Source organism: Pseudophryne corroboree, chromosome 2, assembly GCF_028390025.1.
Source record: "Pseudophryne corroboree isolate aPseCor3 chromosome 2, aPseCor3.hap2, whole genome shotgun sequence".
NCBI classification, from domain to species: domain Eukaryota; kingdom Metazoa; phylum Chordata; class Amphibia; order Anura; family Myobatrachidae; genus Pseudophryne; species Pseudophryne corroboree.
Genome location: NC_086445.1, coordinates 82,203,807 through 82,220,484, shown reverse-complemented (window position 1 = coordinate 82,220,484; position 16,678 = coordinate 82,203,807).

Here is a 16,678-nt window from a genome sequence, read left to right as displayed (position 1 = left end):
GCACCGGAAATTTTTCGGGTTTTGTGTTTTGGTTTTGGGTTCGGTTCCGCGGCCGTGTCTTGGGTTCGAACGCATTTTGGCAAAACCTCACCGAATTTTTTTTGTCGGATTCGGGTGTGTTTTGGATTCGGGTGTTTTTTTCAAAAAACCCTAAAAAACAGCTTAAATCATAGAATTTGGGGGTCATTTTGATCCCAAAGTATTATTAACCTCAATAACCATAATTTCCACTCATTTTCAGTCTATTCTGAACACCTCACACCTCACAATATTATTTTTAGTCCTAAAATTTGCACCGAGGTCGCTGGATGACTAAGCTCAGCGACCCAAGTGGCCGACACAAACACCTGGCCCATCTAGGAGTGGCACTGCAGTGTCACGCAGGATGGCCCTTCCAAAAAACACCCCCCAAACAGCACATGACGCAAAGAAAAAAAGAGGCGCAATGAGGTAGCTGTGTGACTAAGGTAAGCGACCCAAGTGGCCGACACAAACACCTGGCCCATCTAGGAGTGGCACTGCAGTGTCACGCAGGATGGCCCTTCCAAAAAACACACCCCAAACAGCACATGACGCAAAGAAAAAAAGAGGCGCAATGAGGTAGCTGTGTGACTAAGATAAGCGACCCAAGTGGCCGACACAAACACCTGGCCCATCTAGGAGTGGCACTGCAGTGTCACGCAGGATGGCCCTTCCAAAAAACACTCCCCAAACAGCACATGACGCAAAGAAGAAAAAAAAGAGGCGCAATGAGGTAGCTGTGTGAGTAAGCTAAGCAACCCTAGTGGCCGACACAAACACCTGGCCCATCTAGGAGTGGCACTGCAGTGTCACGCAGGCTGGCCCTTCAAAAAACTACTCCCCAAACAGCACATGACGCAAAGAAGAAAAAAAAGAGGCGCAATGAGGCAGCTGTGTGAGTAAGCTAAGCGACCCTAGTGGCCGACACAAACACCTGGCCCATCTAGGAGTGGCACTGCAGTGTCACGCAGGCTGGCCCTTCCAAAAACTACTCCCCAAACAGCACATGACGCAAAGAAGAAAAAAAAGAGGCGCAATGAGGTAGCTGTGTGAGTAAGCTAAGCGACCCTAGTGGCCGACACAAACACCTGGCCCATCTAGGAGTGGCACTGCAGTGTCACGCAGGCTGGCCCTTCAAAAAACTACTCCCCAAACAGCACATGACGCAAAGAAAAATGAAAGAAAAAAGAGGTGCAAGATGGAATTGTCCTTGGGCCCTCCCACCCACCCTTATGTTGTATAAACAGGACGTGCACACTTTAACCAACCCATCATTTCAGTGACAGGGTCTGCCACACGACTGTGACTGAAATGACGGGTTGGTTTGGACCCCCACCAAAAAAGAAGCAATTAATCTCTCCTTGCACAAACTGGCTCTACAGAGGCAAGATGTCCACCTCATCATCATCCTCCGATATATCACCGTGTACATCCCCCTCCTCACAGATTATCAATTCGTCCCCACTGGAATCCACCATCTCAGCTCCCTGTGTACTTTGTGGAGGCAATTGCTGCTGGTGAATGTCTCCACGGAGGAATTGATTATAATTCATTTTAATGAACATCATCTTCTCCACATTTTCTGGATGTAACCTCGTACGCCGATTGCTGACAAGGTGAGCGGCGGCACTAAACACTCTTTCGGAGTACACACTTGTGGGAGGGCAACTTAGGTAGAATAAAGCCAGTTTGTGCAAGGGCCTCCAAATTGCCTCTTTTTCCTGCCAGTATAAGTACGGACTGTCTGACGTGCCTACTTGGATGCGGTCACTCATATAATCCTCCACCATTCTTTCAATGGGGAGAGAATCATATGCAGTGACAGTAGACGACATGTCCGTAATCGTTGTCAGGTCCTTCAGTCCGGACCAGATGTCAGCATCAGCAGTCGCTCCAGACTGCCCTGCATCACCGCCAGCGGGTGGGCTCGGAATTCTGAGCCTTTTCCTCGCACCCCCAGTTGCGGGAGAATGTGAAGGAGGAGATGTTGACAGGTCGCGTTCCGCTTGACTTGACAATTTTCTCACCAGCAGTTCTTTGAACCCCAGCAGACTTGTGTCTGCCGGAAAGAGAGATCCAAGGTAGGTTTTAAATCTAGGATCGAGCACGGTGGCCAAAATGTAGTGCTCTGATTTCAACAGATTGACCACCCGTGAATCCTTGTTAAGCGAATTAAGGGCTCCATCCACAAGTCCCACATGCCTAGCGGAATCGCTCTGTGTTAGCTCCTCCTTCAATGTCTCCAGCTTCTTCTGCAAAAGCCTGATGAGGGGAATGACCTGACTCAGGCTGGCAGTGTCTGAACTGACTTCACGTGTGGCAAGTTCAAAAGGTTGCAGAACCTTGCACAACGTTGAAATCATTCTCCACTGCGCTTGAGACAGGTGCTTTCCACCTCCTATATCGTGCTCAGTTGTATAGGCTTGAATGGCCTTTTGCTGCTCCTCCAACCTCTGAAGCATATAGAGGGTTGAATTCCACCTCGTTACCACTTCTTGCTTCAGATGATGGCAGGGCAGGTTCAGGCGTTTTTGGTGGTGCTCCAGTCTTCTGTACGTGGTGCCTGTACGCCGAAAGTGTGCCGCAATTCTTCTGGCCACCGACAGCATCTCTTGCACGCCCCTGTCGTTTTTTAAATAATTCTGCACCACCAAATTCAAGGTATGTGCAAAACATGGGACGTGCTGGAATTTGCCCAGATTTAATGCACACACAATATTGCTGGCGTTGTCCGATGCCACAAATCCACAGGAGAGTCCAATTGGGGTAAGCCATTCTGCGATGATCTTCCTCAGTTGCCGTAAGAGGTTTTCAGCTGTGTGCGTATTCTGGAAAGCGGTGATACAAAGCGTAGCCTGCCTAGGAAAGAGTTGGCGTTTGCGAGATGCTGCTACTGGTGCCGCCGCTGCTGTTCTTGCGGCGGGAGTCAATACATCTACCCAGTGGGCTGTCACAGACTAATAGTCCTGAGTCTGTCCTGCTCCACTTGTCCACATGTCCGTGGTTAAGTGGACATTGGGTACAACTGCATTTTTTAGGACACTGGTGAGTCTTTTTCTGAGGTCTGTGTACATTTTCGGTATCGCCTGCCTAGAGAAATGGAACCTAGATGGTATTTGGTACCGGGGACACAGTACCTCCAACAAGTCTCTAGTTGGCTCTGCAGTAATGATGGATACCGGAACCACGTTTCTCACCGCCCAGGATGCCAAGGCCTCAGTTATCCGCTTTGCAGCAGGATGACTGCTGTGATATTTCATCTTCCTCGCAAAGGACTGTTGGACAGTCAATTGCTTGGTGGAAGTAGTAAAAGTGATCTTACGACTTCCCCTCTGGGATGACCATCGACTCCCAGCAGCAACAACAGCAGCGCCAGCAGCAGTAGGCGTTACACGCAAGGATGCATCGGAGGAATCCCAGGCAGGAGAGGACTCGTCAGAATTGCCAGTGACATGGCCTGCAGGACTATTGGCATTCCTGGGGAAGGAGGAAATTGACACTGAGGGAGTTGGTGGGGTGGTTTGCGTGAGCTTGGTTACAAGAGGAAGGGATTTACTGGTCAGTGGACTGCTTCCGCTGTCGCCCAAAGTTTTTGAACTTGAAACTGACTTATGATGAATGCGCTGCAGGTGACGTATAAGGGAGGATGTTCCGAGGTGGTTAACGTCCTTACCCCTACTTATTACAGCTTGACAAAGGCAACACACGGCTTGACAAATGTTGTCCGCATTTCTGTTGAAATACTTCCACACTGAAGAGCTGATTTTTTTGGTATTTTCACCAGGCATGTCAATGGCCATATTCCTCCCACGGACAACAAGTGTCTCCCCGGGTGCCTGACTTAAACAAACCACCTCACCATCAGAATCCTCCTGGTCAATTTCCTCCCCAGCGCCAGCAACACCCATATCCTCCTCATCCTGGTGTACTTCAACACTGACATCTTCAATCTGACTATCAGGAACTGGACTGCGGGTGCTCCTTCCAGCACTTGCAGGGGGCGTGCAAATGGTGGAAGGCGCATGCTCTTCACGTCCAGTGTTGGGAAGGTCAGGCATCGCAACCGACACAATTGGACTCTCCTTGTGGATTTGTGATTTCGAAGAACGCACAGTTCTTTGCTGTGCTTTTGCCAGCTTAAGTCTTTTCATTTTTCTAGCGAGAGGCTGAGTGCTTCCATCCTCATGTGAAGCTGAACCACTAGCCATGAACATAGGCCAGGGCCTCAGCCGTTCCTTGCCACTCCGTGTGGTAAATGGCATATTGGCAAGTTTACGCTTCTCCTCCGACGATTTTATTTTAGATTTTTGAGTCCTTTTTTTACTGATATTTGGTGTTTTGGATTTTACATGCTCTGTACTATGACATTGGGCATCGGCCTTGGCAGACGACGTTGATGGCATTTCATCGTCTCGGCCATGACTAGTGGCAGCAGCTTCAGCACGAGGTGGAAGTGGATCTTGATCTTTCCCTATTTTTGGAACCTCAACATTTTTGTTCTCCATATTTTAATAGGCACAACTAAAAGGCACCTCAGGTAAACAATGGAGATGGATGGATACTAGTATACTTATGGATGACGAGCGACTGCCGACACAGAGGTAGCTACAGCCATGGACTACCGTACTGCGTCTGCTATTATAGACTGGATGATAATGATATAAAAAATATATATATATCACTACTGCAGGACAGGTATATATTGTATAATGACGGACCTGATGGACACTGTCAGCACTGCAGACTCCTAAACTACTAGTATGAAGAAGATAGGAAAAAAAAAACCCACCACAGGTAGGTATACAATTATGGACGAGCGACTGCCGACACAGAGGTAGCTACAGCCGTGGACTACCGTACTGCGTCTGCTAGTATAGACTGGATAATGATATAAAATATATATATATATCACTACTGCAGGACAGGTATATATTGTATAATGACGGACCTGCTGGACACTGTCAGCACTGCAGACTCCTAAACTACTAGTATGAAGAAGATAGAAAAAAAAACCCACCACAGGTAGGTATACAATTATGGACGAGCGACTGCCGACACAGAGGTAGCTACAGCCGTGGACTACCGTACTGCGTCTGCTAGTATAGACTGGATGATAATGATATAAAAAATATATATATATCACTACTGCAGGACAGGTATATATTATATAATGACGGACCTGCTGGACACTGTCAGCACTGCAGACTCCTAAACTACTAGTATGAAGAAGATAGAAAAAAAAACCACCACAGGTAGGTATACAATTATGGACGAGCGACTGCCGACACAGAGGTAGCTACAGCCGTGGACTACCGTACTGCGTCTGCTAGTATAGACTGGATGATAATGATATATAAAATATATATATAGCACTACTGCAGGACAGGTATATATTATATAATGACGGACCTGCTGGACACTGTCAGCACTGCAGACTCCTAAACTACTAGTATGAAGAAGATAGAAAAAAAAAAAACCACCACAGGTAGGTATACAATTATGGACGAGCGACTGCCGACACAGAGGTAGCTACAGCCGTGGACTACCGTACTGCGTCTGCTAGTATAGACTGGATGATAATGATATAAAAAATATATATATATCACTACTGCAGGACAGGTATATATTGTATAATGATGGACCTGCTGGACACTGTCAGCACTGCAGACTCCTAAACTACTAGTATGAAGAAGATAGAAAAAAAAAACCCACCACAGGTAGGTATAGAATTATGGACGAGCGACTGCCGACACAGAGGTAGCTACAGCCGTGGACTACCGTACTGCGTCTGCTAGTAAAGGCTGGATGATAATGATATAAAAAATATATATATATCACTACTGCAGGACAGGTATATATTGTATAATGACGGACCTGCTGGACACTGTCAGCACTGCAGACTCCTAAACTACTAGTATGAAGAAGATAGAAAAAAAAACCCACCACAGGTAGATATACAATTATGGACGAGCGACTGCCGACACAGAGGTAGCTACAGCCGTGGACTACCGTACTGCGTCTGCTAGTATAGACTGGATGATAATGATATAAAAAATATATATATATCACTACTGCAGGACAGGTATATATTGTATAATGACGGACCTGCTGGACACTGTCAGCACTGCAGACTCCTAAACTACTAGTATGAAGATAGAAAAAAAAAAACCACCACAGGTAGGTATACAATTATGGACGAGCGACTGCCGACACAGAGGTAGCTACAGCCGTGGACTACCGTACTGCATCTGCTAGTATAGACTGGATGATAATGATATAAAAAATATATATATATCACTACTGCAGGACAGGTATATATTATATAATGACGGACCTGCTGGACACTGTCAGCACTGCAGACTCCTAAACTACTAGTATGAAGAAGATAGAAAAAAAAACCCCACCACAGGTAGGTATACAATTATGGACGAGCGACTGCCGACACAGAGGTAGCTACAGCCGTGGACTACCGTACTGCGTCTGCTAGTATAGACTGGATGATAATGATATAAAATATATATATATCACTACTGCAGGACAGGTATATATTATATAATGACGGACCTGCTGGACACTGTCAGCACTGCAGACTCCTAAACTACTAGTATGAAGAAGATAGAAAAAAAAAACCACCACAGGTAGGTATACAATTATGGACGAGCGACTGCCGACACAGAGGTAGCTACAGCCGTGGACTACCATACTGCGTCTGCTAGTATAGACTGGATGATAATGATATAAAAAATATATATATATCACTACTGCAGGACAGGTATATATTATATAATGACGGACCTGCTGGACACTGTCAGCACTGCAGACTCCTAAACTACTAGTATGAAGAAGATAGAAATATAATGAATGACGGACCTGCTGGACACTGTCAGCAGAATGCGTTTATAGAATAAAAAAAAAAACACCACACGAGTGTTTAACTTTTTCAGGCAGACAATATACTGGTGGTCACTGCTGGTCAGTCACACTGGCACTCTGGCAGCAAAAGTGTGCACTGTTAAATATGTACTCCTGCTATAACTGCTCCCCAGTCTCCCCCACAATTAAGCTGTGTGAGCAGTGAGCACTACTCAGCACAGTCAGATATACATAGATGATATTATCATGCAGCACACTGAGGCTGAGCACAGATATGGTATGTGACTGTGTATCGTTTTTTTTCAGGCAGAGAACGGATTATATTAAATAATAAATAAAACTGGTGGTCACTAGTATAACTATCAGCAAAACTCTGCACTCTCTGAGTACTCCTAATGCTCCAGTAAATCAAGTGTCTCACTCTCTATCTAAACGGAGAGGACGCCAGCCACGTCCTCTCCCTATCAATCTCAATGCACGTGTGAAAATGGCGGCGATGCGCGGCTCCTTATATAGAATCCGAGTCTCGCGATAGAATCCGAGCCTCGCGAGAATCCGACAGCGGGATGATGACGTTCGGGCGCGCTCGGGTTAACCGAGCAAGGCGGGAAGATCCGAGTCTGCCTCGGACCCGTGTAAAAAGCGTGAAGTTCGGGGGGGTTCGGTTTCCGAGAAACCGAACCCGCTCATCACTAATTACAATGAGCAGGTACAGGAGCATAAGAAGATATATTGTAGGCCGCAAACGTTTGTAAAGACCTCTATGTGCTGCACAATGGTGAAAACTGCATATAACATATTTAACTTTCTCTAACGTCCTAAGTGTATGCTGGGGACTCCGTCAGGACCATGGGGTTTAGCGGCTCCGCAGGAGACAGGGCACAATAATAAAAGCTTTAGGATCAGGTGGTGTGCACTGGCTCCTCCCCCTATGACCCTCCTCCAAGCCTCAGTTAGATTTTTGTGCCCGGCCGAGAAGGGTGCAATCTAGGTGGCTCTCCTGAGCTGCTTAGAATAAAAGTTTAAGTTAGGTTTTTTATTTTCAGTGAGTCCTGCTGGCAACAGGCTCACTGCTACGAGGGACTTAGGGGAGAGAAGTAAACTCACCTGCGTGCAGGATGGATTTGCTTCTTAGGCTACTGGACACCATTAGCTCCAGAGGGAGTCGGAACACAGGTCTCACCCTGGGGTTCGTCCCGGAGCCGTGCCGCCGACCCCCCTTGCAGATGCCGAAGTTGAAGAGGTCCAGAGGTCCAGAAACAGGCGGCAGAAGACTTTCAGTCTTCATAAGGTAGCGCACAGCACTGCAGCTGTGCGCCATTGTTGTCAGCACACTTCATACCAGCGGTCACTGAGGGTGCAGGGCGCTGGGGGGGGCGCCCTGGGCAGCAATGTATTATACCTTTTTTATGGCTAAAATACATCACATATAGCCCTTGAGGCTATATGGATGTATTTAACCCCTGCCAGATCTCACAAACTCCGGGTGAAGAGCCCGCCGTTTTAGGGGGCGGGGCCTATTCTCCTCAGCACACGGCGCCATTTTCCTGCTCAGCTCTGCTGTGAGGAAGGCTCCCAGGCTCTCCCCTGCACTGCACTACAGAAACAGGGTTAAAACAGAGAGGGGGGGCACTTATTTGGCGATATGATTACATATGTGAAAATGCTATAAGGGAAAACACTTGTATAAGGGGTTGTCCCTGTATAATTATAGCGTTTTTGGTGTGTGCTGGCAAACTCTCCCTCTGTCTCCCCAAAGGGCTAGTGGGGTCCTGTCCTCTATCAGAGCATTCCCTGTGTGTGTGCTGTGTGTCGGTACGTGTGTGTCGACATGTAGGAGGACGATGTTGGTGAGGAGGCGGAGCAAATTGCCTGTATTGGTGATGTCACTCTCTAGGGAGTCGACACCGGAATGGATGGCTTATTTAGGAATTACGTGATAATGTCAACACGATGCAAGGTCGGTTGACGACATGAGACGGCCGGCAAACAAATTAGTACCTGTCCAGGCGTCTCAGACACCGTCAGGGGCTTGTAAAAACGCCCATTTACCTCAGTTGGTCGACACAGACACAGACACGGACACTGACTTCAGTGTCGACGGTGAAGAAACAAACGTATTTTCCTTTAGGGCCACACGTTACATGTTAAGGGCAATGAAGGAGGTGTTACATATTTCTGATACTACAAGTACCACAAATAAGGGTATTATGTAGGGTGGGAATAATCTACTTGTAGTTTTTTCCTGAATCAGATAAATTAAAGTGTGTGATGATACGTGGGTTTCCTCCGATAGAAAATTATTTGAGGTATACCCTTTCCCGCCAGAAGTGAGGGCGAGTTGGGAAACACACCTTAGGGTGGATAAGGCGCTCACACGCTTATAAAAACAAGTGGCGTTACCGTCTCCAGATACGGCCGCCCTCAAGGAGCCAGCTGATAGGAAGCTGAAAAATATCCTAAAAAGTATATGCACACATACTGGTGTTATACTACGACCAGCAATCGCCTCAGCCTGGATGTGCAGCGCTGGGGGGGGCTTGGTCGGATTTCCTGACTGAAAATATTGATACCCTTGACAGGAACAATATTTTATTGACTATAGAGCATTTTAAGGATGCATTTCTATATATGCGAGATGCGCAGAGGGATATTTGCATTCTGGCATCAAGAGTAGATGTGATGTCCATATCTGCCAGACGATGTTTATAGACACGACAGTGGTCAGGTGATGCAGATTCCAGACGGCACATGGAAGTATTGCCGTATAAAGGGGCGGTCCATCGGACCTGGTGGCCATGGCAACAGCTGGAAAATCCACTTTTGTTACCCCAAGTCACATCTCAGCAGAAAAGGACACAGTCTTTTCAGTCTCAGTCCTTTCGTACCCATAAAGGCAGGCGGGCAAAAGGCCAGTCATATCTGCCCAGGGTTAGAGGAAAGGGAAGAAGACTGCAGCAGGCAGCCCATTCCCAGGAACAGAAGTCCTCCACAGCTTCTGCCAAGTCCGCAGCATGACGCTGGGGCCATACAAGCGGACTCAGGTGCGGTGGGGGGTCATCTCAAGAGTTTCAGCACGCAGTGGGCTCACTCGCAAGTGGACTCCTGGATCCTACACGTAGTATCCCAGGTGTACATTGGAAATTCGAGACGTCTTCCCCTCACAAGTTCCTGAAGTCTGCTTTACCAACGTCTCCCTCCGACAGGGAGGCAGTATTGGGAAAAAATTCACAGGCTGTATTCCCAGCAGGTGATAATCAAAGTACCCCTCCTACAACAAGGGAAGGGGTATTATTCCACACTATATTGTGGTACTGAAGCCAAACGGCTCGGTGAGATCTAAAAGATTTGAACAATTACATACAAGGGTTCAAATCAAGATGGAGTCACTCAGAGCAGTGATAGCGAACCAGGACGATATGGTGTCACTGGATATCAGGGACGCTTACCTACATGTCCAAATTTTGCCCTTCTCACCAAGGGTATCTCAGGTTCGTGGTACAGAACTGTCACTATCAGTTCAGACGCTGCCGTTTGGACTGTCCACGGCACCCCGGGTCTTTACCATGGTAATGGCCGAAATGATGATTCTTCCTAAAAGAAATATGGACGCTTTCCTGATAAGGGCAAGGTCCAGAGAACAGTTGGCGGTCGGAATAGCACTATCTCAAGTAGTTCTACGACAGCACGAGTGGATTCTAAATATTCCAAAATCGCAGCTTTTTCCGACGACACGTCTAATGTTCCTAGGAATGATTCTGGACACAGTCCAGAAAAGGATGTTTTCTCCCGGAGAAGAAGGCCAGGGAGTTATCCGAGCTAGTCAGGAACCTCCTAAAACCAGGAAAAGTATCAGTGCATCATTGCACAAGGGTCCTGTGAAAAATGGTGGTTTCTTACAAAGCGATCCCATTCGGTAGATTTCACGCAAGAACCTTTCAGTGGAATCTGCTGGGAAAATGGTCCGGATCGCATCTTCAGATGCATCAGCGGATAACCCTGTCTCCAAGGACAAGGGTGTTTTCTTCTGCGGTGGCTGCAGAGTGCTCATCTATGAAAGGGCCGCAGATTCGACATTCAGGACTGGGTCCTGGTGACCACGGATGCCAGCCTGAGTGGCTGGGGAGCAGTCACACAAGGAAAAAATTTCCAGGGAGTGTGATCAAGTCTGGAGACTTCTCTCCACATAAATATACTGGAGCTAAGGGCAATTTACAAGGCTCTAAGCTTAGCAAGACCTCTGCTTCAAGGTCAGCCGGTATTGATCCAGTGGGACAACATCACGGCAGTCGCCCACGTAAACAGACAGGGCGGCACATGAAGCAGGAGGGAAATGGCAGAAACTGCAAGGATTCTTCGCTGGGCGAAAAATCATGTGATAACACTCTCAGCAGTGTTAATTCCGGGAGTGGAAAACTGGGAAGCAGACTTCCTCAGCAGGCATAACCTCCACCCGGGAGAGTGGGGACTTCAGCGGGAAGTCTTCCACATGATTGTAAACCGTTGGGAAAAACCAAAGGTGGACATGATGGCGTCCCGCCTGAACAAAAAACTAGACAGATATTGCGCCAGGTCAAGGGACCCTCAGGCAATAGCGGTGGACGCTCTGGTAACACTGTGGGTGTACCAGTCAGGGTATGTGTTCCCTCCTATGCATCTCATACCAAAAGTACTGAGAATCATAAGAAGGAGATGAGTAAGAACGATACTCGTGGTTCCGGATGGGTCAAGAAGGACTTGGTACCCGGAACTTCAAGAGATGCTCACGGAAGAACCGTGGCCTCTACCTTTAAGAGAGGACCTGCTCCAGCAGGGGCCTTGTCTGTTCCAAGACTTACCGCGGCTGCGTTTGACGGCATGGCAGTTGAACGCCGGATCCTGAAAGGGCATTCCAGATGAAGTCATCCCTACCCTGGTCGAAGCCAGGAAGGATGTAACCGCAAAACATTTTCACCGCATTTGGCGAAAATATGTTGCGTGGTGTGAGGCCAAGAAGGTCCCTACAGAGGAATTCCAACTGGGTCGTTTCCTACATTTCCTGAAAACAGGACTGTCTATGGGCCTAAAATTAGGGTCCATTAAGGTTCAAATTTCGACCCTGTCGAATTTCTTCCAGAAAGAACTGGCTTCAGTGCCTGAAGTTCAGACGTTTGTAAAAGGGGTACTGCATATACAGCCTCCTTTTGTGCCCCCAGTGGCACCTTGGGATCTCAATGTTGTTTTGAGTTTCCTAAAGTCACATTGGTTTGATCCACTCACCACTGTGGAATTAAAATATTTCACATGGAAGGTGAAGATTCTATTAGCCCTGGCTTCAGCCAGGCGTGTGTCAGAATGGGCGGCTTTATCATATAAAAGCCCTTACTTAATTTTTCATTCTGACAGGGCAGAATTGAGGACTCGTCCTCAATTTCTCCTTAAGGTGTTTTCTGTTTTTCACATGAACCAACCTATTGTGGTACCTGCGGCTACTAGGGACTTGGAGGACTCCAAGTTACTTGACGTTGTCAGGGCCCTGAAAATATATGTTTCCAGGACGACTGGAGTCAGAAAATCTGACTCGCTGTTTAGCCTGTATGCACCCAACAAGATGGGTGTTCCTGCTTCTAAGCAGACGATTGCTCGCTGGATTTGTAGTACAATTCAGCTTGCACATTCTGTGGCAGGCTTGCCACAGCCAAAATCAGTAAAAGCCCATTCCACAAGGAAGTGGGCTCATCTTGGGCGGCTGCCCGAGGGGTCTCGGCTTTACAACTTTGCCGAGCTGCTACTTGGTCAGGGGCACACCCTGACTGAGGAGGACCTGGAGTTCTCTCATTCGGTGCTGCAGAGTCATCCGCACTCTCCCGCCCGTTTGGGAGCTTTGGTATAATCCCCATGGTCCTGACGGAGTCCCCAGCATCCACTTAGGACGTTAGAGAAAATAAGAATTTACTTACCGATAATTCTATTTCTCGTAGTCCGTAGTGGATGCTGGGCGCCCATCCCAAGTGCGGATTGTCTGCAATACTTGTACATAGTTATTGTTACAAAAATCGGGTTATTCTTGTTGTGAGCCATCTTTTCAGAGGCTCCTTCGTTGTTATCATACTGTTAACTGGGTTCAGATCACAGGTTGTACGGTGTGATTGGTGTGGCTGGTATGAGTCTTACCCGGGATTCAATATCCTTCCTTATTATGCACGCTCGTCCGGGCACAGTATCCTAACTGAGGCTTGGAGGAGGGTCATAGGGGGAGGAGCCAGTGCACACCACCTGATCCTAAAGCTTTTATTATTGTGCCCTGTCTCCTGCGGAGCCGCTAAACCCCATGGTCCTGACGGAGTCCCCAGCATCCACTACGGACTACGAGAAATAGAATTATCGGTAAGTAAATTCTTATTTTGATGGGGAAGGTGGCCCCTCTCAGCTCTGGGCCCCACTGCCTGCACCTATGGCAGTTATGCCCTTGGGCATGGGTTCCTGGGGAAGGGGCTATGGAACTCTACTGAGAAGGGAAAGACATTATCCAGTTAATATATATTCACTATTTTGCACTATTTGTTTTGTGTGTCCTGATGATGAGGGGAGTACCCCAAAATGTTGAAGTAAAGCACTTTGTTCTTCACCAAGTACTGAGTCTGAGAGTGCCACCTCTGTTGTTTGCAAATCTATATATATATATCTCGGTGGCTAGCAGGGTGGTTGCCGCTAGCACAGCGCTTGCCGATCCCTGCTGGGCGGAAGTGACACACAGAAAGATATGGTCAGGAGAAGAGCCTGTGCCGACTGGAGGGCGCTGTGTAGTGTGTTAAGATGACTGACTGCCCCCACTGTCAGTTGGTCACCTTACCCCACACATGACTTTGCATTGCTGCCCCCCAGTCCCCAAACAGTAACGTCCATTACTGACATTACACAGCGCAGTAGTATCCGTTACTGACATTACACAGCACAGCAAAGTCCATCAGCCACATCACCCCGCACAGTTGTGCCCTTACACACGTTACACCACAGTAGTTGGAGTTGCCAATAAGTATTGGAGCAAGGCAGGAAACAGTTAACAGTTTCTTCTGCTTGTTAGCTTTTAGTACTTACACCTGTGCGCTGCTGTGTTACTGAGATGATATCTGATACTGCAGGGAGATAACAGAGGAGAGTGACTATTAGCCACTTATTCTTTAATGCTGTAAGGCAAAGATTTTCAACCTTTTACAACTTGCGGCACACTGAACAAGATCTAAATATTACCAAGGCACTCAAATATAATGGTGATGCATGGTGCAGTTAGTTGCATGTCCTAGGATGTCATGTTGCAGCTTCTCCATAGGTAACGCATGAGCCACATCTGAGAAAGCCAGAAGAGCCCAACACTGCTCGGGCTCAAAATTAGAACTCGCTCTGCAACCACTAAACCCACCAGTATTGATCGTTCCAGGGCCTTAGTAGTGGCAGCACACTGATGGGCCTGGCTCTGATTTTATGGCGGCACACCTGGAGACTGCTCAGGGCACACTAGTGTGCCACGGCACAGTGGTTGAAAAACACTGCTGTAAGGTCTCCTGGAGCTATTAGCTGGCTTTTAATGTGGTGGACACCAAGATCCTGTATCAATGTGCTGCTTAAGTGTGCCGGCGGGAGGAGAACTTCCATGAGCGTCTCAAGTGGGCTTGACTTGGAGGAGGGCTACAGTGTGAGCCGCCTGGGTGGCCCGACTCGGGTGTGGGGGGGGGGGGAGACATTAAGTGCGGAATGCAGTGGTAACCTAGTTACGGTGCTGCAGTCAGTGTACAATGGAGAAGGCTGCCTGGAGCCAGTTGCCCCCTTCAGGGCTGGATCCCGTCAGCAACTGACTCTGTTGCCTCCAGGATTTCCGCTCCTGGTGTGTACACTCAACTTCGTTTGTCAGGGAGTTCAAGGGAAATTGCTAATCTTCCATATTGTTCATTTTACACATTTTTCAAGTCTTCTAGTGTGTATGGGCCTTAAGTTTAATAATATATCAGAAGAAATATACATAATAATTACAGAATTCTAAGACAAGATCCTATTCTTAGAGAAGAAATTCCAGAAGTTCCTCCTAGGGTCATTTTTAAGAAAAATAGATCACTAAGAGATAATTTAGCCCCTGGCTTTCTATATACTGAGAAAGTAAACGAAAAGAACACCATTAATGAAGAAGGTGGCACATGGTTACCTAAAAGACCGGCAGGTTTCTTCTATAAATGTGGTAGAAGAAGATGCACTACATGAGATTTGATAACAATAGAACTAAGAATGTTTTATGTAAATTGGATGAGACTGAATATATCATAAAAAGTTTCATGAACTGTGAAACCAGCTGGGTGATTTATCTATTACAGTGCGAGTATAACATGTGCTACTTAGGAAGAACAATGAGGAAAAATGAAACAACAATTTCTAGAATATAGTAGAAATATCCTAAATAGAAGAATGGTTCATAGGCCCTCATTCCGAGTTGATCGCACGCTAGCTGCTTTTAGCAGCCATGCAAACGCTAAGCCGCCACGCTCTGGGAGTGTATCTTAGCTTAGCAGTCGTGCGATCGAAAGGATCGCAGCTCCGCTGCAAAAAATTTACGAGCAGTTTCTGAGTAGCTCCAGACCTACTCCTAGCTTGCGATCACTTCAGACTATTTAGTTCCTGTTTTGACGTCACGAACACGCCCTGCATTCGGCCAGCCACGCCTGCGTTTCCCCAGGCACGCCTGCATTTGTAACTGTCACACCTGCGTTTTTACACACACTCCTTGAAAACAGTCAGTTACCACCCAGAAACACCCACTTCCTGTCAATCACTCTGCGACCAGCAGTGCGACTGAAAAGCGTCGCAAGACCTTGTGTGAAACTGCATAGTCTTTTGTGAAAGTACGTCGCGCGTGCGCACTACGCACCATTTGCATGCGCAGAAGTGCCGCAATTTCACCTAATTGCCGCGAACGAAATCAGCTAGCGATCAACTCGGAATGAGGGCCATAGTGTCTCAAGTCACCTCTGTGAGTGGCATCAAAATGACTCTAGTTCCGTAAGACTAACATGTTTGGAACACATACCAATGACTAAAAGAGGGGGTGACCGATTTAATCGGTTTCAAAAACAAGAAATATATTGGATTTTTAAAATGAATTAATTTCATCCATACGTCCTAAATGAAGCAATGGAATTAAACTAAGTTCTCTGAATGTGCATAGGGAAAAATGTTCTGTCCTAAGGAAGGAAATGTCCAAATTTAGGCACTAGAAATGAAGATAGATCTAGACAAAGTTACTGCATGTATAACAAGGTTAATGACGATTCTGGTCCATAATAAAATAATTATATGTTCATCTTGATTATTACTATTGGTTCTATGTTTTGATTTCCTTACATGGGCGATTCTCTGTGATGCACAGGACAGCTACACAAATTCACACCACATACCTCTCCAAAATACCAGGATGTTACTGGGTCTTACGTTATAGAATAAGGTATTGTTACTAAGCAATTAAGGGCCTAATTCAGGTTGGATCGCAATCAGCAATCCAACCGCAATTTCTGAGAAAAAGATGCGGGTGCAGGGGCAGCGCCCATCCTGTGTATGCGCCCACATTTTCTGATTTGCGACCGCAGAAAATGTGATCGCCTCTGCCTGTCAATCAGAGGTGGTCACGTCAATGCTCTGTTTCCAGGGAGGAGACGGAGTGTTGCGTGTCAGGGGCGTGATCATGGCGGCTGCGTGACGTCACATGCAGCTGCTGAGATTAGGAAGATAGCGGCAAAGCGTTTGCAATATCTGCTTCTTAAAG